Consider the following 24,805-nt stretch of genomic DNA (forward strand, 5'->3'; position numbering starts at 1 on the left):
TACTTTCTCATAACAACAACAACAGACGACACTTCATCTAGTTTCCCTATTGCAGTAACCTAACAATGCAGAAAACCTGAGGTTAGGTTGAACACATTTTTTAAATGTAATTTTGCCATTTGCCGGACAGTTATCAGAAAAGTATTTCACAGGAAGTTACTCACCTTGTGCAGTAACGATGGTTCTTCGAGATGTGTCCCCCTGTGGGTGCTCCACTGTAGGTGCGTCTGCGTCCCTGCACTGCTGATCGGAGAATGTTGGTAGCAGTGTCTGTTAGGCCTGCACATGTGCTCTCTCTCCTTGTACTGTGCCACGAGGCTAGCCAGCGCGCGCGAGCTAACCCCCCTCTGTTCCTTCTCTCCCACAGAGTCATAGACAAGAGCTCTAAAGTAGAGGGGAGGAGGGAGGGTTGTGTAGCACCCTTAGGGGGACACATCTCGAAGAACCATTATTACTGCACAAGATGAATAACTTCTTCTTCGAGTAGTGTCCCTATCGATGCTCCACTGTAGGTGACTTCTGAGCAGTATCCCTTCAGCAGGGCTGGGACTTCAGAGGCTGGTCAGTTACAGATGACACACCATGGAGCCTAAAATGGCATCAGAGGCAGAGTCCCCAGTGATCGCATAGTGTTCTGTGAAAATGAGGACTGACACCCATGTCACCGCTCTACAGATCTCTGAGATAGGAACATTCTTGAAGAAGAGATTGACCTTGTGGAGAATGTACAAAAAGAGTCTGGAAGGGTCATGTTGTGAACTTGGTAATTCTGTCTGATGGAATCTGAGACCCACTTGGAGCGCCTTTGGGCTGATATTGCTGAGCCCTTGGATCTTTCCACAATGGAGAGGAAAAGCCTAGGGGACTTCCTGAAGGCCTTTGTCCTGTCCAGGTAGAAGGCCAGGGTTCTTTTGACATCTACAATATGTAATATAACCTCCCTGTTGTCTTGGTGAGGCTTGGGTAGAAGATTGGAAGGTGAATCAGTTGATTCATGTGCAATGGAAAGGTTATCGTAGGGATGAATGTTGTATGCGGCCTGAGAGTAACCTTGTCCAGGAGAGGGAGAGAGGGAGAGAGAGAGAGAGAGAGAGAGTGTGTGTGTGTGTGTGTGTAATAGTACCTCTTTTGACTCCCTTGGAACCAAGCAGGAGCCATGCCTTGAGGCAGAGAATACCCAAGTTCGGATGTAGTGTACGTCATAGAATCATAGAATATCAGGGTTGGAAGGGACCTCAGGAGGTTATCTCGTCCAACCCCCTGCTCAAAGCAGGATCAATCCGCAACTAAATCATCCCAGCCAGGGCACTGTCAAGCAGGGCCTTAAAAATCTCTAAGGAAGGAGATTCCACCACCTCCCTAGGTAACCCATTCCAGTGCTTCACCACCCTCCTAGTGAAAAAGTTTTTCCTAATATCCAACCTAAACCTCCCCCACTGCAACTTGAGACCATTACTCCTTGTTCTGTCATCTGCTACCACTGAGAACAGTCTAGATCCATCCTCTTTGGAACTCCCTTTCAGGAAGTTGAAATTCAGCTATCAAATCCCCACTCAGTCTTCTCTTCTGTAGACTAAATAATCCCAGTTCCCTCAGCCTCTCCTCATAAGTCATGTGATCCAGCCCCCTAATCATTTTTGCTGCCCGCTGCTGCACTCTCTCCAATTTTTCCACATCCTTCTTGTAGTGTGGGGCCCAAAACTGGACACAGTACTCCAGATGAAGCCTCACTAATGCCGAATAGAGGGGAATGATCACGTCCCTCGATCTACTGGCAATTCTCCTACTTATACAGCCCAAAATGCCGTTAGCCTTCTTGGCAACAAGGGCACACTGTTGACTCATATCCAGCTTCTCGTCCACTGGTAACCCCTAGGTCCTTTTCTGCAGAACTGCTATCTAGCCACTCGGTCCATATTCTTTAGCAGTGCATGGGATTCTTCCGTCCTAAGTGCAGGACTCTGCACTTGTCCCTACCCTCCAGCGTATCTACCACTCCTCCCAGTTTAGTGTCATCTGTAAACTTGCTGAGGGTGCAATCCACGCCATCCTCCAGATCATTAATGAAGATATTGAACAAAACTGGCCCCAGGACCGACCCTTGGGGCACTCTGCTTGATACCGGCTGCCAACTAGACATGAAGCCATTGGTCACTACCTGTTGAGCCCGATGATCAAGCCAGCTTTCTATCCACCTTATAGTCCATTCATCCAGCCCATACTGCTTTAACTTGCAAGAATTCTGTGGGAGACCGTAGCAAAAGCTTTGCTAAAGTCAAGGAATAACACATCCACTGCTTTCCCCTCATCCACAGAGCAAGTTATCTCATCATAGAAGGCAATTAGGTTAGTCAGGCATGACTAGTCCTTGGTGAATCCATGCTGACTGTTCCTGATCACTTTCCTCTCCTCGAAGTGCTTCAAAATTGATTTCTTGAGGACCTGCTCCATGATTTTTCCAGGGACTGAGGTGAGGCTGACCGGCCTGTAGTTCCCCGGATCCTCCTCCTTCCCTTTTTTAAAGATGGGCATTACATTAGCCTTTTTCCAGTCATCTAGGACCTCCCCCTATTGCCATGAGTTTTCAAAGATAATGGCCAATGGCTCTGCAATCACATCAGCCAGCTCCTTTAGCACCCTTGGATGCAGTGCATCCGGCCCCATGGACTTGTGCTCGTCCAGCTTTTCTAAATAGTCCTAAACCACCTCTTTCTCCACAGAGGGCTGGTCACCTCCTCCCCATACTGTGCTGCCCAGTGCAGTAGTCTGGGAGCTGACCTTGTTCGTGAAGATAGAGGCAAAAAAAAAAAAAGCATTAAGTACATTAGCTTTTTCCACATCCTCTGTCACTAGGTTGCCTCCCCCATTCAGTAAGGGGCCCACACTTTCCCTGACCACCTTCTTGTTGCTAACATATCTGTAGAAACCCTTCTTGTTACTCTTAACATCCCTTGCTAGCTGCAACTCCAATTGTGATTTGGCCTTCCTGACTTCACTCCTGCATGCCTGAGCAATATTTTTATACTCCTCCCTGGTCATTTGTCCAAGCTTCCACTTCTTGTAAACTTCTTTTTTGTGTTTAAGATCAGCAAGGATTTCACTGTTAAGCCAAGCTGGTCGCCTGCCATATTTACTATTCTTTCTACACATCGGAATGGTTTGTTCCTGCAACCTCAATAAGGATTCTTTAAAATACAGCCAGCTCTCCTGGACTCCTTTCCCCCTAAGGTCATTTTCCCAGGGGATCCTGCCCATCAGTTCCCTAAGGGAGTCAAAGTCTGCTTTTCTGAAGTCCAGGGACCGTATTCTGCTGCTCTCCTTTCTTCCTTTTGTCAGGATCCTGAACTTGACCATCTCATGGTCACTGCCTCCCAGATTCCCATCCACTTTTGCTTCTCCTACGAATTCTTCCCTGTTTGTGAGCAGCAGGTCAAGAAGTGCTCTGCCCCTAGTTGGTTCCTCCAGAACTTGCACTAGGAAATTGTCCCCTACACATTCCAAAAACTTCCTGGATTGTCTGTGCACTGCTGTATTGCTCTCCCAGCAGATATCGGGGTGATTGAAGTCCCCCATGAGAACTAGGGCCTGTGATCTAGTAACTTCCGTTAGTTGCCTGAAGAAAGCCTCATCCACCTCATCCCTCTGGTCTGGTGGTCTATAGCAGACTCCCACCACGATATCACCCTTGTTGCTCACACTTCTAATCTTAATCCAGAGACTCTCAGGTTTTTCTGCAGTTTCATATTGGAGCTCTGAGCAGTCATACTGCTCTCTTACATACAATGCAACTCCCCCACCTTTTCTGCCCTGCCTGTCCTTCCTGAACAGTTTATATCCATCCATGACAATACTCCAGTCATGTGAGTTATCCCTCCAAGTCTCCGTTATTCCAATCACATTATAATTCCTTGACTGTGCCAGGACTTCCAGTTCTCCCTGCTTGTTTCCCAGGCTTCTTGCATTTGTGTATAGGCACTTAAGATAACTCACTGATTGTCCTGCTTTCTCAGTATGAGGCACAGGTTCGCTGTTCTGAGAGGAGGTGCAGGATCGCTGGGAGAAGGAATGGCAGGCATGTTGGGAGCTGTGCCAGGTAAGGGTACCAGGTCTGTCTCCGCTAAGTAGGAGCAATCAAAATGATGTGAGCCCCATCCCTTTTTATTTTCAGCAGGACCTTCGACAGTAGGGGAAAAAGGACAAAAGGTGTAGAGAAGGTCCTTGTCCCAGGGTAGGAGGAAAGCATCGCCCAAGGAATATTGTCCGATCCCCACTCTGGAGCAGTAGCGTGGACATTTCTTGTTCAGGTGAGTGGTGAAAAAGGTCTGTGGACTGTCCCCCCCCATCGTCTGAATAAGTTGTGAGGCACTGTTGGGTGTACTTTCCACTCGTGGTTGTGTGGGAATTTGTGACTGAGACTGTCCACTATTGAGTTTTGTGTGCCCAGGAGGTAAACTGCAAACAGCATAACGTTGTGGGAGATCCACCAATTCCATGGCCTCATCGCTTCTGCACATAAGGAGGGTGACCTGGCTCACCCCTACTGATTGATGTAGTACATACAGGCTATATTGTCTGTTAGGATCTTTGTGTGTGATCCTGTGATCAGCGGGAGGAAATGGGCACAGGCATTCCTGACCGCTCTTAACTTGAGGAGATTGATGTGAAGGGATATCTCTGCAGGTAGGCATTTGCCTTGTGTCGTGAGGCCATTTAGATGCATGCCCCACTCTGAGTGATGAACTGGTGGTGAAGATCAACAACGGTGTTGTTTGTGAGAAGAGGACTTCTTTGCAAACGTTCCATTCAATAGTCTAAGGAGTTTTTGATCCTAGTGGTGGTGACTGGGATTTGTCCAGCCTGTCCTTGTTTGGTCTGTAAACCGAGCTGAACCACATTTGGAGGCACTGCATGTGAAGCCTGGCATGTGGTATTACTGCTGTGCCCGCTGTCATATGCCACAAGAGTTGGAAGCAAAGCCTGATTGATATTTGTGGGATATTTTGAATGGTGTCTATGAGAGTGATTAAGCATAGGAACCTGTATTGCGGTAAGGAGGCTTTGTCCTGTAATGAATCGAAGTTGGCCCCTATGAATTCCAGACATTGCACTGGTGTGAATTGACTTCTGGGTGTTGATCTGTAGATCCAGTTCCATAAACAAGTATATCGTAGCATCAGTGACTTGGTGAGCCTCTCGGAGAGATCAGGCTCTGAGGAGGCAATCATCGAGGTAAGGGTAGATCATTATCCCTTGAGAATGTAAATGAGCAGCCACCACTAAGAGAATCTTGGAAAATACTTTTGGGGCTGATGATAGCCCAAAAGGGAGCACGCTATAGTGGTAGTGGTTGTGTCCCAGAGAGAATCTGAGAAATTGTCTGTACAATCGGTAAGATTGAGATATGAAAATAGGCATCCTGGAGATCAAGAACCAAAAACCAGTCTCCCTGTTCTTAATGTTGGAATGGTCGTTGATAAGGTGACTAGCTTGAACTTTTGAGGCTTGACAAACTTGTTGAGAGCTCTGAGATCTAGGATGGATCTCCAACTTCCCTTCCGTTTAGGTATTAGGAAATAACGAATGTAGAACTCTTTGCCTGGTAGATTTTGAGGTACTGGTTCTAGAGGAGGTGATCTATCTCTAGTCATAGTAAACTCTTGTGAGAAGGATCCCTGAAGAGGGATGGGGAAGGGTGTTGTGGAGGGGGTAGGGAAGTAAAATGGATGGAGTACCCGGTTCGAACGATCTCTAGGAACCATCTGTCCGATGTTATGTGTTCCCATGCACTGCAGAACACCAATCAGTAGTCAAATGGGTGTGGAACAATTTTCAGCTGTGTAAATCAGGAGTGACCTAACAATGAAGACTGAGGGCCAGATGGTTTGTATTTAAGGAATTTCCCTTTCTTTTTTTGCAGCTCGTAGTGGCACTGAGGTTGGTACTGATGCGCATGTGGTCTACGCTGGGATTGGGGACTAAATCATCTTTTGTCTTGTATAGATACTAAGTGACTGGAGGGTAGCTCTGGAGTCCTTCAGGGCGTCAGTCTTCTTGGTGAAGAGCTTCGTGCCCTCAAATGGAAGGTCCTCAACTGTGGACTTTACCTCTTTCGGGAAGTCCGACAAACGGAGCTATGATGCTAGTCACATCACCACAGTCATGGAGATGGACCTAGCAACCGTGTTGCCTGCTTCGAGGGCAGACTGCAGTGATGTCTTCGCCATTAGTTGACCCTTCTGGATAATGGCATTGAACAAGTCGCAATGTGCTTCTGGCATTTTTTTTTTTTCAAATAAAAGTCATTACTTTTGAGTAATGTATATAATCATATTTTGCCATGAGGGCCTGATAATTGATATGGAATTGTAGAGCAGCTAAAGAGTATGCTTTTGTACCCAAATGGTCAAGGCACTTTCAATCCTGATCATAAGGAGTAGCCCTTGACTAGTGTTGTTGGCCATAGGAGTTGATGGCATCCACCATGATGGAGTTGGGTGGCAGATGGAATAACAGGAATTCAGATACCTGGCGGGGACATAGTATTTTTTGTCTGCCCGCTTGCAGGTTGGTTCCACTGATGCTGGGGTTTGCCACACTGTCTTTGCCGGGTCTAAAATGGCCTCATTAATCGGAAAGGTGATTTTCAAAGAGGACAAAGAGTGGGGGATATCAAGAAGTTGATGGAGAAAGCGAAGGATACCCACCAATGGTATCTGGAGGGTGTCTGCCGCCCTCTTCACCAGCTCATGGAAGAGATGGAAGTCATCTGCCAAAGACAGTGGAGGAGGCATGACGGCTTTGTCTGGAGAGGGGGAGGATATGGCCCTCGGTATCACTGCCTCCTCAGTACCAGCTTCTTTTTCCTCTATGTCTCGAGGCGGTACTGAAGCCTTGGATGCTGCGGCCAAGGGGATGTGCCTTGAGGGTTCCCGGACAAGGCTCAAAGCCCGAGGCTTGCTGGCAGTGCGCCAATATGGCCAGTGGGGTGGTGGTAGCATAGAGCCCGGTGGTGGTGCCCAGGAGTGGCAGTACCAAGATAGTGGTGGTGGGGCCATCTGCAGGTGTATCCTTGGGCTCTGTTCATAATAAGTACCATATGGAGCTTAGGAGGAATGACACTACGTCATCTGGCTCACTGTCTGAACCCTCGCTAGAGAGCAGAGGGGCATGGCAGCAGGGATACTTCCCATGCTTGGTAGAGGCTCAGTGCAGAGGTCCTGGTACCGAGAGATGGGGTCTCTGGTGCATCCAGAATGCGGAGGTCTCTGGAGTGGCAGGATTCCGCCGGTACAGATTGTCCTGGTGTCAGGGGGGTTGGGTGGGGGACCTTGCCTGCACAGGTCACTCCAGTGCCGGGTGAAACGTCAAGGGCGGTACTGACGTGGGATCGCGTACTGGTGCCTTCTTAGAGGAGTACTTGCACCTGTCTTTGTCTGTTGACTCGGTGCCCATGCCCATTGGATCCTTAGGTCTTTTCAATGCTATCTGCTGCTGAGGATTTCTGTGAGCCATGGGTACCGGACTGAAGGGGTCTCGGTACGTGTGCTGGAGAATGTCTATGGCTATCTTGGGACTCACTGTGGGGACTTCCCACTCTCTTTTTCTATGATTTGTGAGAGGCATTAGTGGCTTGTTTCTTCAACTTACTGCCTTTAGATGTTGAGGGCTGTGGGGAAGACTCACGTCTGCCAGGTGACTCATGACACAGGTCCAGAGAGGGTAGAGAGCAGTCTCTATGAAGATGATCTTCTGCCTAATCTCCCTATCCTTACAAGACTGGGGCCTGAATTGCTGGCAAAGACCACACTTTTGTTGAATGTGGCCTTCCCCGAGACAGTGAATGCACTTGGAGTGCTTGTCTCTGACAGCGATTGCCTCTTTTGAGGAGAGACGGCGCATGTGCGGGCCTAGCAGACACTGCTACCGAAGGTCCCCGATCAGGAGCACAGGGATGGAAGCACACCTACAGTGGAGCAACCATGGGAATACTACTCGAAAAACAATTATTAATTGATGTTAAGTCTAGGTTAACATGATGTTAATTAATTGATATTAATATCTGAACTCCATGTTACATTTTTCAGTTCAATCAAATATTTACTGATGAAAGCCTGCTGAAATTCAGATTGTAATCCTTTCTGAAGATAAGTCACAGAATAAGTTTACAGTGTACACTGTAATAACTCCTGCAATGCTCATTATGTTTACCCCTTTATTAGCCCGATTTGGCATCCTGTTTTGTGTTCTCTTCACTGCCATTTGTTAGCCTTCTTAAGTTTACAGAATAGATGATCACAAACTTTACACAACAGCTCTGAAGTTACTAGTAAAAAAGGTCTAGTTTAATACCAGTTAGAAAAGGATAAATGTTCCTTAGACTGAATAAATTACAGGTGAAGTTCTTCAGATTTCCCTCATTATTACATTTTCAGCAGCTCATATGATGCACACTTACGGCTTGTTGAAGACAGAGGAGCAATGTGCCTGGAGAGCTGTCTGGTGGAGCTGAGACGGTCTCAACTTCCAAGCTTTCAGTAAAGTTGTCAGAGAGATCAAACCACACAGTCTGCAACTGCAGGTTCTTCCTTTTCCCAGTTGAGGAAATCCACAAGGCAGGTGGAACTTAGGGTATTAAGAGGTAGCAAGCCATATTTGGCAAATGAGAGGACTCTGACAGGAGGCCATTGAAAGTTGGTTTCAGATAAAAAAAACTAAGGAAATAAGGCAAATAAATCCCTACCTAGAGGGAATTTCGATGGCTCTCTTTTGGGCATGAAATTTAGTTCTGATCATTTAAAGAAAAAGCTGATATGAAAAATAAAGTAATTTTATCCCCAATTTATAAACACATTAGTAAAAAATTGTTTATTTAAAAATAAAGTGCTATTGGCAACATAGATGCAGAACCGAACAGATAAAGTTAAATGGAGAAAGACACATTCTTGGAGTTGTATGTTTTGTTTTAATTTCTTTAATGCTTTGTTAATTTGTACTTTTTGCACACAACACAACCAATTTAGGAATAAATTCATCTTTGTGACCAATTTGATATACGATTTGAAAATGGTGGGGGTAAGGCAGTCTAACTTTTGCCTCTGACTCCATGAGATTCAGAAACACTTAGGGTATGTCTAAACTACAGACCTTACAGCAGCACAGCCATACCGCTGCAGCTGCACCACTGTAAGGTCTCGGGTGTAGCTGCTATATGCTGGCAGGAGAGAGCTCTCCCACTGGCATAATTAAACCACCCCCAACAAGTGGTGGTAGCTATGTTGGCAGGAGATGCTCTCCTGCTGACACAGCACCATCCACGCCGGCACTTTTGTCAGTGAAACTTATGTCAGTCGGGGTGTGTTCTTCTGGGTTTAGGGGAAAAAACCCAGTGCTCCCCCATTTTGTGATGGTCTATGTCACTCCAAAACATTTACATGAACTAGAACATTTTTTGCAACTAGAAACATTAGACTCTAATTTCAATCTGTGAATGAAAACTGAAACTATTCTAAAAAGTTAAAAGGGAAGGTTTGAGAACACCAAGGTTGTTGTTATGCCTATAATGGCAACAATATGAATGTCAATAAACTACATCATTTTCTTCATGTTTTCATAGACTAGCATTTCATCTGTTTCCTTTGCAAAAGCTACCTCAGTAGTGCTGGTTTTAACATCATTGGCTTTAGCCCTGTGATTGTTGCAATTCTGCAGCAGTGAAATCCATCCTTACCACTAAATTGTGTTACAAAAACTCATCTTACATTTAAAAAATACATCTAGCTTTTACAGTTGTGAAGATAACCTTGAAACCACAAATCAAGTGTAAACCAATCCATTGTTTTCTTCCTTAGTCTGCAGACAGCCTGAAACAATAGCTCTGAAAAATGTAAACTGCTCATTACTCTCAGTAGGTTCACGGAATCTACAATGACAATCACGACAATACTTAACAGATTCAATTATGATCAACTTAACAGAAACATCAAGCTAATGTTCTTGACCCACAATCTCACATTGCCTCACATCAATGTTCCTTCTAATTTTTTATGTCTGCAAAATGAATGACTACATAAGGTCTAGTCTGAAATCATCTGAACACACTACCATGTTTCCCCTTTTTCTCATACTAGCTTACCCTTTCATTCATTCATTCATTCATTCCATATCCAAATTCTTTACCATGTCTTCTCAGTCACTCAAAATCTACCCTACTCTACCTCTTCTCTCTACCTCACACACCTTCTTCTTCTATTTTCAAAAATAAATGCTACCACCAAAACAGAATTTGGAAAGTAGCATTCAAAGCAGTAGTTATATTTTGTCCAACACATATTTAAAATATAATATGCCTATACTGGGAAAAAGTACAAGGAAATTTTCTAATGACATCTTTTTATTATTCTTGTATGCATTTCCTATTTGTTAAAATTAGTACAGACTACAGAATTTGTTGACCTTTCTGCCATATATCTGTAAACAAACATTATAATAAATTAGTTTTTCAAAGGATAAAAACATTTTCAGATATCAATATATGGTTAATTCATTAGTTATAAGAATAATTTATAATGTTAAATATGACACACACTTATATGTTAAAGCAATTTTTGTAAAAAGTTTAGCTTTGAAAATTACCTCCACCTTTCACACATTTTCATTCCCTAATTCTTCTATTTTCTCCTTATCCTAATGAACAGCAGTCATCAACTCATACTGCATATACATGCAAGATAATATAAGTATATTCCTTCATAACTAATACCAATGCCATTTTCTGGATCCATCAGTACCTGAACTTGCACACAGCAATACAAATAATAAATAATGTTTCCCATAACCAAGCATTCACATTGCTTGAATAATAAAGCAAGGAAAAGTTAAGTTACATCATGGGAATAACTTTGGGCATGAACCTACAAGATTCTGAACACCCTCAGCACCCACTGATAGTATATTTTCACCACTTTACAGGATCAGGCCTAATATTGCCAGAAGTACACCATATTGCAAAATATCTACAACTGTTTTAACACACAATAAATTTGGATTAGATTATAAATAGTAGTTGAATGAAACATAATAAGACCGCCCAAGTTTTAAGCTGGTAGGGGGGAAAATACATCATCCAGGAGCAAACAAACATATCACTTTTTTGGGGGGTTGTTTTTGGCTAAACTGTATTTGCCATAGCTTGGAAATGATTTCAAGTACTTTTTAAGAAGATTTCAAGACTTTCTCTAAATTTTGTTCTAATTCACATCACTCCTGCAGGAAAGCCATCTTTACACCATGAAAAAAATAAAACTTGAGTTAACGCAACATTTAAAAGGAAACTTTCTACACTATATATTTTGGAGTGAAATATTTCAAAACCTGCTTTACGTAAAGTTAGCTTGCAATGCTGATTTTGATAATATAACAACATTCCATTTGTTACTCAGTTACTATTCCAAACGTATTTTCAACTTGCTTTATACTGTAGAGTCTTTTATGCTGTAAACACATTGGGCTAGATCCTCATCTGGTGCAAACTGTCATAGCACTGAAGTCAAACAGGCAAAAGAAATAACCAGGTCAATGTAGCATGAATTCAATCTCACACGTCCTCAGCCCCAAAACTACTCGGAATAAAACTAAATTGTAGGTGCTTTCTTGTGGGAGAGGAGTTAAATGTTAAGGAAGGTTGACATGAAGAGAAGTTGCAAGAGGAAGAAACAACTTATGCTCACTTGCTACATTACGCATCCATTTTTCACTTGCACCTTTATTATAGATATAACAGAGGAACTAAAGTTTAGGAAGGATAGCAGAGATACCTCAGAGAACAAAAAGCAAAACTGCTAAGGAGAAGAAAGAATTAAACAAAGACTAGCTATCTGTTGGAAAAAGACCGAGAAGCGGTCTTGCATTTATCTGCTGTTGGCATCTTCTCCATCTTTACCAGCTGAAATAGCTATTATTAAGAGATAGAAAGACATATTTCTGGTGGAAATATGTTTTAAGGATACTGCTGACTTATCCATCTGGATGTTGTTTGTGATGAGACAGACTGACCCAGACCATACAGCTGAAAGGACACTAAGGCCCAGATTTTTAAAGGTATTTAGGTGTTGCCATGCTCAATATTGCTTTGCCCAACTGATTTAGGAGGCTAAATCATTTTCAAAAGGGATTTAGGCATTTAGGAGCCCAAAATCCCATGGACAGTTGATAGGATTTAAGCATTTAGGAATTCTGAAAATGAGAGAGTCTCCTAAATCAGTTAGATTTTGCATTGCTTAGCACAGGAATGCCTAAATACCTTTAAAAATCTGGGCCTAAAAGCTTATCTGTTTTCCTAATTAACAGGTTCCTCTGAACATAACATTTTAAAGGACTTTGACATTATGACAGGGACTATTTATATCACATTTGTGAGTTTGGGTGTAAAGACTTAAAGGTATATTTGAGATCTGAGCTCATGCCAGCATAAAAGACCATTAATAGCCTAAGAAAAAACAAACTCCTTTGCCATTGCAAAAAAAAGGTCAGATTCCACAATTAAGGCATGAACTTCACCTATTCCTCTGGTTGATGCAATTGACAATACTCCAGATAAATAGTGTAACCCTAAAGTGTTAACAGTTTCAAAGATGACGCCAAAATTCTCTGAAAAGCAAATGAACCATGAAAAAACATGAACCAGTCAGTTCTTCTGCTTGGACTTAATCATCCTGGGCCATTCATAAAAGGAACTACAAAGGCCATTTTACCAGGACACTAACTTCAATTCTTACAAACAAAATGATAAAATATTGTAGGCCAGTTGTGTGAGATTATGTGCAGGGTTTAATTATCTTTTTGACAAAGTGAGCAATGAGTTTGGACATTTTTAAGGCCCTTCTACAAGTAGGCAAATCATCATGTGCTGGCTATCTAACAATCCAAAAAGATGTTTGAAAACTTGGAAAGGTGAATTTCCTTGTGCAAGACCCTTGACTCAAAACATGGAATTCTTGTCCACTTTAGAGCTACAAAGCTGAATATCCTAATAGATTTTGCCAATTTATCAACTTTCACCTTTCTGACTGAAATTTTCTAGGTCTGACCTGTGCCTAAAAATGTACAGTATTTAGAAAGTTTGAGCAACAGTGGTCCAGCTGTTTTCAAATGAGATAGATAGGATAGATAAGGATACCACATATGAAACTCAATAGCACATATCAAAAGATATAACTTCAAAGTATCTATTAGTATTCATGAACAAATAAAACAATAATTCAGGTACTGATAATTTAGGTAGAAGGAGCTCTCTGCTACACTATGTAGAAGATCCAGGCTGGAAGGCAAATTCATGACTGCTAAACAAGACTCCAAAATGTGAGTTGTGTTGCTTCCATGGCTACCAACCCAAAGAGTGGTATTGATGGTAGACTTTTACAAAGCTTATTGAATCCTGAATAGATCAAGTACAAGTTCAACAAGTACCTGGCTGTGTCATTAATGGATAGCATGAAGGGGAAGGAGGTATGAAAGAAATAATCGTATCAAACCTGGCCATATCTAAGAAACCAGTAATATTTTCTAATGCATAAGCAAATCTAAGTGCAGCTACATTCCAATACCTTTGATTTCCCTCCTTCTCAAAATGAAAATTCACCCCAATTTTCTTCAACTAAACCCCTCAACTTCTATTTGCTGTCATTCTGAGAAGTGGATGGGACTCACCTGTGAACTGCTCACCAACAACTCTCCTAATTCAGCCAATGGCAATCATGTTTACATATGGCATGGCTCTTCCTTACATTGTAATGTACGGGGGGGGAAAGCACAGAACTATAAGTCGTGATAAAAATCACCATTATTATTTTGGTTCATGTTGAGTCTCTTTCCTCCATCTTGTGTCTGTATTTTGCCTACTTAGATTGTAAGCTCTTCATGGCAAGAGATCTTTTTTTCTGGATGGTTACATGCTTAGCGCAGATTGTGCATGAAAACACATTAAAATAATTTGTTTCCTATAACAGAACCAGTGATGTAAATATAATAGGTTAATTCCCCTTTGTGATGTTGGGTACCAAAAAAAACTCAACAAGATTCAAATTATGAATTATAACCTTTTGTTTTTTTTATACACTTACGACTAAGACTTCATAGACCTCATTACACTAATTCATACAATGGCTTGCAAAGAAAATTTGTTGCCTTTGCTACAGCCTCACCACTCCTAACAGTCTCATCAGATAAACTGAGCTCTGAAAGAACTAGAAACCTCAAATATTAGCTGTTAGAGGACTATATAACTAGAATGTCATCTTAAAATTCAGAGTAGCAAATTCATACTATACAGCAGGGGTCGGCAACCTTTCAGAAGTGGTGTGCCGAGTCTTCATTTATTCACTTTAATTTAAGGTTTCGCGTGCCAGTAATACATTTTAACCTTTTTAGAAGGTCTCTTTCTGTAAGTCTATAATATATAACTAAACTATTGTTGTATGTAAAGTAAATAAGGTTTCAAAATGTTTAAGAAGTTTAATTTAAAATTAAATTAAAATGCAGAGCCCCCCAGACTGGTGAGCAGCACCTGGGCAGTGTGAGTGCCACTGAAAATCAGCTCGCGTGCCATAGGTTGCCTACCCCTGCTATACAGTATACCGGGGTGGCCAACCTGTGGCTCCGGAGCCACATGTGGCTCTTCAGAAGTTAATGTGTGGCTCTTTGTATAGGCACCGACTCTGGGACTGGAGCTACAGGCGCCAACTTTCCAATGTGCCGGGGGGTGCTCACTGCTCAACCCCTGACTCTGCCACAGGCCTTGCCCCCACTCCACCCTTTCCCCCAACGCCCCCGCCCCTTCCCCTGAACATGCTGTGCCCTCCCTCCTACACCCCAGAGCCTCCTGCAAACTACGAAACCACTGATCAGGAGTTGTGAGGAGGAAGGGGGAAGCGCTGATCAGCTGCTGGTGGGCGGGAGGCACTGGGAGCGGGGGGGGGCCTGCTGACATATTACTGTGGCTCTTTGGCAATGTACATTGGTAAATTCTGGCTCCTTCTCAGGCTCAGGTTGGCCACCCCTGCAGTATACCCTCGCTATAATGCCCTTCACAATAGCGAACCTGGTCCCTCAATTCTATCTCCAGCCCTGCCACACTGCAGCAGAGCTCTTTCCCTATAACAAACCCCTGGCTATAACAACCAAATGGCTTAGATCCCCAGGGGTTTGTTATAGCGAGGGTGTATTGTATTTAAAATAATGATGAATTCAGAATGCTATGTTTTACCCACAGATTATAGTAATAGTGGTTTAAATATTCAGTATTATTGTACAAACATCACTGTAAATAAAAAACCCTAAACACAACTCATTTAGTCAAAATTATGCTCTAAAAGTTCAACTATTTATTTTAAGACCAATTAAAAATAATCAGCTATGGTATATCTCTACATGCAATGTTTAATAACACACATTTCTTTTACTTCTTAATACCAATCTTAAAATTGGATAAAAGAGAGTGACACTGCCTGAATGGTTTGTATCCATGAAACCACTTTAACTCATTATTAAAGCTGGTAAGCCATTTGACATATGACAACCAATGAGAGACAGAATGGATATACTGCTAAGATTTAAATAAAAATATTTAATATTTGATAAATATTTGTGATTGAGTGCTGGGCAACAGCACCTGATCCAACACTCTGATCACTGCAACTCCAGGTAGTTGCCCCAGAGCACATCTGACCATGGGAACTGATCCCAATTGATAGATTGGGATAGGCTGGATGGAGTTAAAAGGCTAATTAACTCATTAGCACAGATGGTGCAAAAGTCACAGGAAGTGCGACCAGGAGGAGGAAAGTGAGAGTTGAGTGAGAGAGAAAGAGAGCTAGGCTTGTAGACAAAGCCATGAGAGATTTCTCCCCTTCTTGGCTCAAGAGCTGAGGGCTCCATGTTATTGTTGGTATGAGGTGACAGAATGAAAAGGTGGTGGAAAAGAACACTGTAAACATGTCGAACCAAGTGTTTTACCCGAAAGTCTCTGAACCGTTTTGGGGGATAGAAATAGGTAGGACTGAGTCTGCCCTGCCACACTGTTCTTTAGAAATGAATCCCTGACAGCACAGCATTACTGACAAATACACATTTTTACTATGAAGAATATTCTTTCAGATAAACGTGTAAAGAATAAATCAAATTATAACTTTATCCTTGTGCACTGCATTTCTTCTTTGTATTACTGTGTTATTTTTATTGTACAAATCATCCCTGCCAACATAACTTCCACATCTGAATTTTCACCCATTTTGTTGTTTTAAATGTGTCAAGGACACTGAGTTTCAAAGAACAACAGACATAATATAAGTATCCTCAAATCATTTTCACTGCAAAAAAATATGAAATAAACATGTCAAAATTATCTCTGGCTATTCTCCAGGACCAGCTGTGATGCTCAGACAAAGTTATCCCTGGGAACGTTTTTCTTGCTCTGCAGGCCTCCAACTTTTCTTTCGATTTGTTAAAGAATATGTATCTTGCTAATTCATTCAGCAAGATCTCAAGCTGAACACAACTGGACCAAATTAGTACTTTGATAAAAAAATAACTAAGGATGTCCAAGGTGCTGAAAATGCTAGGTGCTCATGATTTGATAGACAGGACCTTTACCTCCAAGTCCTGAGAACTATGTTAGGAGACAACTTGCTAGTTACAAATTCCATCTTTCAGACAGATAATGTCAGGAATAAGGGTCTGCAGCACAGCTAATCTCCAAACAGTCTCATCAGTACAGCTGGTCTGCTGCAGGCTACATGACTGGTCAAGCTCCATGGTTCGTTAGAGGGACCAGCAGCTCACAGGCTGCTCAATGCTCATGCCCACTGCTTTTCCTGCTTCTGTGTTACTTTGCTCCAGCCTTGCACCCAGCCTTGCCTCTGTCCTGCCTCAGCCTTGAACTCTCTTGCCTGCTCCCCTGCTCATTCCAGTTCCTGACCTCCAGTTTGACCACTGGCTCCAGCTTCTGACTACTGACTCTGGCTTGACCGCTGGCTCTGGGATCTAGCTTCTGATCTCCAGCTTGACCCTTGGCTCCAGCTTTCAACTACTGACACTAGTCCCTGGCTCATGACGCCAGCTCCAACCACTAAGCCTGATGCCTGCTCTGACCACTAAACTAGACCACCCTCACCACGATCAGCTGATAGATAAAAGCAAAGTGCCACTTCTAGTGATTAAGTCTCCCAGGTAACTCTACTTCCCACTAATGGTATTAGACCCTCCATTTTGGCCAAACTAAAACTTTAGCAATTATGTTCAGACTTCATAAATTCCCCCGGTAGTTTCAGTTAGATATAATATGATTCACTATTGTCATAAATTGTTACCACATTTCACATGAGATAGTAAATAGCTCATATCTAGTTTAATTTGTAAAGCACATCATGATCCTTCAAGATTTAAAGATTTGCAGAAACGTATGAGATTATTATGCTATTTGCTTTCAGAGAAGACCCAGTTCTAAAAGCACTATTAATGTGGACAGATGTCCAATATAGTCTTCATAATCTCAGTTCATCCTAAAAGTGGCCAATGGCATCAAATATTAGGAAATGAAGATTCAGAAAGAAAAATGGCACCTTTGAGTTTATTTGGATTTGATTCAATTCTCAAAGCAGTAATTTCCTCCAAAAACAATACGGCACCTGTCAAGTAATCCATAGATAACAGTCCCTCTTAGAATCCCAGACAGGGTCCTGTTCTTTACACTATAGTTCTATGGAATATGGTATATAGATGAATCAATACTCCTCTAGATCTGTTTCTTCTCCCACCACGTGTTTCAACTCTCTCACAGGGCACTCACACAAAACATCTAATTATTGCAGAAGAGTCTCAGATTGATCACTTTAGAAGTTGGCTATTCTCTTCTCACAAGATCCTATCACCACCCAGTTAGTTTGGTCTTCAAAACATGAGACTAAATAGAAACTCCTTGATGTCAACAGAAGAGGCTGTTCCTGGTTTATTTATTTTATTTTCATTTATTAGATTTTTAAAATATGCCTCACAAACCCTGAGGCGCTTCAACAAATTTTTAAAGCATATACACACATTTTTCAGCTTCTCAGTAAGATTCCATGATTCCATGATTTTCCTGCAGATCAATGACAGGCTATTTGGCCTATAGTTACCCGAGTCATCCCTTTTAGACTTTTTGAATATTGGCACATTAGCCTTTTTACAGTCCTCTGGACCTTTCCCAGTGTTCCAAGACGGTTTAAAAATCAACATTAATGATTCAGAGAACTCCTTGGTCAACTGTCTTACTAGCCATGGTTGCCACTCCTGCAGATTTAAAAATGTTTAATAGCTGCTGATTAACATCCTTCCTCATTACTGATGGGATTGAAAGTATTTCATCATCACTGTAAAATATAATACACCATCCTACCTCTTTCTGAATAAAAACAAATATTTATTGAATACTTATGCCTTTTCTGTATCATGATTGATAATTATACCATCCTTGTCTAATATCGGACCTATAACAGACAGGATTTTGTCTTACTGACACACACACACACAGTCCTTATTGTCCTTAATTCTAAGGATCATAGATTTTTATTGACACCTTTAGCTTCCCTTACCGATTATTTCCTAACTGCTTTGTATGCATTGCTATCCGCTTCTCCAGTTTTTCCATTTTTCAAAATTATTTATTTTATTTTGTATTGGTACCTTTCACCACACCTCTTAACCAGAATGTTTTTTTAACCAAAGAAGCCTTCTTTCATAACTCAAAGAGCATATTTTTGGGGGTATCTAATCTCTCTTGCGCATCTGCAGAGTAACATTCTATGCATGCAGTTGTAGCTCCATAAGACATTTCCAAGGCCTCCCTTGTGACACTTGACATTTTCCAATTCACATTTGAATCTAAATTTGGGGCACTGCATTATGTGCTCAATGATCTGGATGCTCTCACCGCAGTTACACGAAGGGGAGTTCTTTGATTTTCCACTTCTGGCTCAAGTAGCCACATTGTTCATGGTTTGTTCAGATGTGGTTCAATGAAGTCCAACGTCTGTGTGACCAGCTGAAACCAGGAGGGCAGCTTCTTGGGTTAGTAATAACGTGCTTGTTTGGAATGGTAGATGAAGTCGACACTTTGCCATTCCCTGGCCAGATCCAGAGACATGAGGTGGTCACTTGTGGAACACAGTGGTTTTTAGGATCACAGGGGTAGCCGTGTTAGTCTGGATCTGTAAAAAGCAACAGAGGGTCCTGTGGCACCTTTAAGACTAATAGATGTATTGGAGCATAAGCTTTCGTGGGTGAATGCCCACTTTGTCGGCTGCATGTAATGGCATAGTGGTTTTTGTGATTTCAGGCATTGTTGGGAATGTAGCCGGATGGAAAGTTCTGCACAGTCTTCAGTGTGTTTAAGTTCTCATGCTCTGGCTATATTTCAGCTGACAGCTGTATGTTCAATGTTTGCTAATACAAAAAGCCACGCTAAAGTTGTTGATTTTAAAGTTCCCATGATGATTCACGTGGTCTGATTCAGTTGCCTAGCCACAAGATGGGTGCGGGGTGGAAGAGGACAACCTTCACACAGTCTACCCTGTTAAGTGGGAAACCACAACTAATGTCATCAAACCAGTAAGTGAATGTCAACTGTCGACCTCCTGGTCAAAAGAGCACAAAGTAAGCGTACCTTTTCAGGGTTTCTAATAAAGCATTCTTCACTAATTTCCAATTATCATTCACATTTGTATGTTTAAACATTTCCTGACACTTAATTTTGCTCTGAATTGTTTTCAGCTTTGGAAAATTAGGCCATTACTAGTTAAGACTATATTCTGTTTGCACATAGCAAATGAAATTAGATTATGATCACTTGCACCTATGCAACCATCAGTTGTTAGTTCAGTGATCAATTAATCTTTATCCATCAGAACAATGCAGAATTACCCCTAGTGGAGTATAATATTTTTGTATTAGAAAGTTGTGTGATTTTTAGAAAATCTATGGACGTTTCACCACTGGCAGCATGCGACCTCTAGCATGTGTTTCCCATACTGAAATCCGCATAACACGTTTTTTCTTCCTATACATTACAAATAGATGTTTAAGTAGCTGCTCATCCTCTTCCACTGTGTCATGTGGACATCGATAGCAGATCCTCACCAGTACTCTGACTTGTGATTTATCAGTTAGCACATTGATCCGTATGCATTCTAGGTCCTGTTCTTCTGAATTTTCAGCACCTCCTAAGGGTTCGTCTACACTTCAAGCAAGAAGTATAATTTCCAGTTCAAGAAAATGATTGCACTAGCACGCTACAAACAGTTTAGATCTAGAAAAAAAGTCCTGAAATGAAATGTAATACTATTGAAAGTCTTCATTTAAAAAAAAAAAAAAAAAAAATGTTTCCTTTGAAGCACATTTTCTTCTATGAAAACTTCGTTGCCCTTTTCAATAATATATATATAAAAAAAAGAATTTAAGATATATTTTGTAAAGTTGATCCCAGTTTTTAGGATCTATATTGATATTGATGGTTGGCTTGCTCCCAATCTTTGCTATCATCTTGTGCAAGAGAAAATAAGATTTAGTCCTGTTTTATGTGCCAAAAATTCACCCCCCATCCCTTTTTGGGGGTTTTTGAGGGGGGAGGAGGAATGAAGGAAGGGGGCCACAGTGGCTCATAAGTGCCAAAGACATTTATCACCTCTCTCTTGTGGATTTTTTTTACCTGTATAAATTTGCTTAATTTATGGAAGCCTCTTGATACATAGCATGGGGTAAATGTCAGCAATCATGCTAGAATCTTGCATATTTCTATTTAAGGTTAACCTGCTTCAGTGCTGATGACAAAGCTCCACTCTCAATTCCACTGTCCTTAAGTTAATGTTGGTTTTCCTCTTGGCGAATGCTTAGTTGCATGAATGACAACTGTCTTTATAGAGGCTGAATAGGTAAAACCTCCCAAAAATAAGTTTCCACATTTTGACTATTTTGTGCCAGATAAATGTATTATTTATAAGGATTTCAGAATGAGCTGCTTTCTTCAGATATTACACTAAGTCAAAAGTACAGTATCTGAAAACCTACAGAAGAAAGACCAAATTCATTTATAAGGTTAAATGGCTGAACTTCTTTATAATTGTTTCTGTAATGCAAACTTTTGTACAGATCAATTTTATAAGTAGTTGAGGAACAACATTTACAAATTTAACCCTTTTATTTTAAATTGAAAATATTCTATAGAAAGCACAATACTTACTAAATTCAATACCACACTAGACATCAAAAATGAAACTCTCCCTCCAGAAAGCAGCCATAAATATGTACCATATGGATTTCATAGCATATAAATCATGAAACAATTAATAAACTCTTTAAATTGTTTTAGAGTAGGCTCCCTAAAAAGACAAACTAGTACTAAAGCTCAAGAACTATACAATATGGAAAAAGGAAAGTAAGTGATTGAGAGAGGAAAAATTAGAAAGATATTAATAAAAGTCAAGAAAAAATTCAGGAGTAGGACAAACTAAATATATTTTTAATGAGAAAAAGTGAGTTTCATTCTAAGGATTTCTCAGAAGACAGTTTATAAAGGATCTGAGTTTTTTTCTACATAGTCCTTTCAGTTTACCATTACCTCCTGCACTCCTTTCACATAGCAAAATACTTTTTATAAGTACAACATTCCAGGCAGCAAGTATTTGTAGAGATTTGTATTTTGTAAACACACACACACACAATTTTAAAAAGTACAAATTAAATAGATAGGCAAAATAAAAAGAACCAGATAACTGTAAAATTTCTGAAACTATTTTGTCTTCTCAAATGTCAAAAAGAACACAAGATTTATTTTTCTTTGGCACAGAAGAACGCCTGGACACTCAAGACTAACATTGTGCTTATCTTTTTATTTAGCCTCTAACTTTTTTTTTAATTTTTTTATTTTTAAGGCATACCCTCTAATTCAGAGGCGGGCAAACTTTTTGGCCTGAGGGCCACATCGGGTTTCGTAAATTGTATGGAGGGCCGGTTAGAGGAGGGGGTTGTGACCCAGCCCCCACTTCCTATCTGCCCCCCTGCCCCGGACTCCTGCCCCATCCAACCCTCCCCGTTCCCTAACGGGCCCCCTGGGACCCCTGCTCCATCCACACACCCCCGCTCCCTGTCCCTTGACTGCCCCCGGACCTCCGCCGCCCCATCCAACCCCTCCTCTCATTCCTGACAGCCCCCCTGGGATCCCTGCCCCATCCAACCATCCTTTCTCCCTGTCTCCTGACAGCCCCCGGGATCCCTGCCCGACTGCCCCCTGCCGCCCCATCCAACCCCCCCTCCTTCCTGACTGCCCCCCGGGATCCCTGCCCCCATTCAACCCCGTTTCCCCCCCCGACCACCATCCACACTCCCACTCCCGACCACCACCCCGAACTCCCCTGCCCTCTATCCAACCCCCACCCCAGTCCCTTCCCACCTTACCGTGCTGCCTGGAGCACTGGTGGCGCTACAGCTGGGCCATGCTGCCGCCGCCACGCAGCACAGAGCACCGGGTCAGGCCAGGCTCTGCAGCTGCGCTGCCCCAGGAGCTCGCAGCCCCGCCGCCCACAGCATTGTGCCAGCAGCGGAGCAAGCGAGCTGAGGATGCGGGCAAGGGGAAACAGCAGGGAAGGGGCCAGGGGCCAGGCAGGACGGTCCCGCGGGCCGTACTTTGCCCATCCCTGCTCTAATTATTGCTGGCAGCTAAGTCCATCTGAAATCCTTGATTCCCAATAACATGCCAAGTCTCAGTACACAGAAAATTTCCCAACTGGACAATAGAAAACTAAGACTGTGAAGGAGCTATTTTAATCAGTACACTGGCATTTTTTCTGCAGTTTCTGAAATTGAACTAATGTAAATTATTAACCTGACCACTACTGAAGTTCGCATGCCCTCTTCTTCAATTAGAGAATCTGGATTCTGGTAGCAAAAACTCAGTAATGATCAGTGAGTGATTCCCTTGAGAAATGAGTATGAAGGAAGCAAGTAAGAGTATGAGGTTCCTGATTCTGCATGAGATGATGTTACAGATATAGTAGAATCATTTTGTTATTTGCTTGCTGTCAGTGTTTGGAGTCTAGTTAGAAATAAGAGTTGCTTGGGGTCTTGACAGTTAAACTGATGTGAACGTTAATAAACAAAATACACTGGATATATTGATGAGATAATGGAGAGCAAGGGTGTTTACAGACTAGTTTTTAAAAGAGGTAAGACACTGCCCACCTAGTATCTTGTTCAACATTTTTTCTTCGTTAAAATCCAGAGAAGCAGTAAGCAGAAAGCAGATTTTGTGAGGCTGGAAACATGTCTACTGGAGTGTGCAAACTTCACAAAAACTGTTCAGAAACAGAAAAAAACAGAGCTGTCAGCATCCTGAGGATCAATGGCAGACCCATGACACTGATGGCACAGCCTTTCTTTTAGCTTCACATTGTAAAATAAAACATTGCAGTCTGAAATGTGAAACAAAAATGAACTCATGCACAAGATTAAATTATTTAAGGATAAAGGGCAAAGACCTGCCTCCCTCCACTGGTATGGAGTGTCTCAAGTACAGCAGAAAGGCTAGATTTCCATTGCATGGGGTGAAAGTGGAAGAAGCAGGCTGTAAAAGGGCAACCTTCTTTACACCCTTTAATACTAAGGGGAAAAAATGTACCTCAGTAGCTCTGAGACTATATGAGAAAAACATTCTGCATCTTCTTTTTTACAGTCAAGGGGATCCTACTCAACACTGCCCATTAACCTCAAATGTAGCAGTACAGAAATGAGAGCAATGGTATCTCAAATATGAAGGTCCCAGGCCACATAAGGCTTTATAAATCAAAACCAACACCATAAACTCCACCCAGAAGACAAAAGACAGCCAATCCTGTACACGTGGATCATCATGGCAGGTCTGAGTCTGATGGAAGCAAATGTCTGGGTTGCTGTGATGGAACTGGGCATTCTTGCCACCATGTTATTTGGCTTTCCATCATCATTTTCCATCATCGTCTAGGACAGTGGTCACCAACTTGTCAATCACAATTGACTGATCAATCCTGGAGCCACGGCCAGTCGATTGCAATCTCCGGGCCACTAAAACTCCGGCAGTGCAGCAGGGCTCAGAGGCTGCCTGCCTGACGTGGCCCCATGCCGCTCCATTGGCCAATGGGAGCTGCGGGAGCGGCACTTGCAGGCACGGGCCGTGCACAGAGACCCGCTCCCCTCCCTGCCCCCCACAGGGGCCGCACGCAGAGACGTGCCAGCAGCCAGCTGCTTCCTGGAGCAGAGTGGGGCTACGGCAGGCAGGCAGCCTGCCTCAGCCCCGCTGTGCCGACGGTAAGCACCTTCCGGCTGGAGCCTGCACCTCACACCCCCTCCTGCACCCCAACTCCCAGTCTAAAGCTCCCTCCCAGACCCTGCACCCCCTCCCACATCCCAACCTCCTGCCCCAGCCCAGAGCCCCCTCCTGCACCCAAACTCCCACCCAGAGCCCACACTCCTCACCCTCTCCTGCACCCTAACACACTGCACCAGCCTGGAGCCCCCTCCTGCACCCAAACTCCCTCCCAGAGCTTGCACCCCTCACTCCTGCACCCCAACCCCCTGCCGCAGGCTAAGCCAATGCAAACTCCACAGTTGAGAATGTTACACTGATTTGTGACAATCTCTGAAGGATTTTGGTTCTATAAACCACAAATGACACTAATAAAAAGTAAAACTCATTAAATGTCCAGTGGATTCTATGAGATTAGGTGCTGTGTGACCATATGACACCCTG

The 24,805-nt window shown here is 42.5% G+C and overlaps 1 protein-coding gene across 1 annotated transcript in view; it reads right to left on the reverse strand.

Annotated features, from left to right (window-relative positions):
• Nucleotides 1-24,805, reverse strand: part of ZNF438 (zinc finger protein 438) — a 101,173-nt gene that overhangs the window by 40,549 nt on the left and 35,819 nt on the right. The gene's annotated exons all lie outside the window — the stretch shown is intronic.

Source organism: Emys orbicularis, chromosome 2 (genome assembly GCF_028017835.1).
Source record: "Emys orbicularis isolate rEmyOrb1 chromosome 2, rEmyOrb1.hap1, whole genome shotgun sequence".
In the NCBI taxonomy this organism is placed as follows: domain Eukaryota; kingdom Metazoa; phylum Chordata; order Testudines; family Emydidae; genus Emys; species Emys orbicularis.